This window comes from Elephantulus edwardii, unplaced genomic scaffold, assembly GCF_000299155.1.
Source record: "Elephantulus edwardii isolate Elephantulus edwardi_28Jun2011 unplaced genomic scaffold, EleEdw1.0 scaffold00009, whole genome shotgun sequence".
In the NCBI taxonomy this organism is placed as follows: domain Eukaryota; kingdom Metazoa; phylum Chordata; class Mammalia; order Macroscelidea; family Macroscelididae; genus Elephantulus; species Elephantulus edwardii.
In genome coordinates this window covers 34,168,946-34,169,334 of record NW_006399759.1, presented here as the reverse complement: position 1 = coordinate 34,169,334, position 389 = coordinate 34,168,946, and positions in this window count along the sequence as shown.

Genomic DNA, 389 nt, shown 5'->3' with positions numbered 1-389 from the left:
TGTGGTGCTGGAGAAGAGTATTGAACATACCATGAACTGCTAGGAGAACAAGTAAGTCTTTCTTGGAGAGGGTGAAACCAAGTTTTTCTTTGGAGCAAGGATTTTGAAGCTCTGTATCACATACTTTGGGTGCGTGGCCACGGGGGCCAGTCCTTGGAAGAGGACATCATGCTCAGAAGCGTTGAGGGATAGTGCAGGAGAGGAAGACCCTGCATGAGGTGGATTGGAATTCTAACTGGGGCAATGAAGTTAAGTGTGTTGGAGTCAGTGCAACTGGCTCAGGACAGGACAAGGTTTAGAGCTGGGGTTGCTATAAGTCCTGGGCGACTCGATTGCACATAGCAACAGTAATAATGATAATGCATCTATGGAGCTGTGATGGTCTAGTG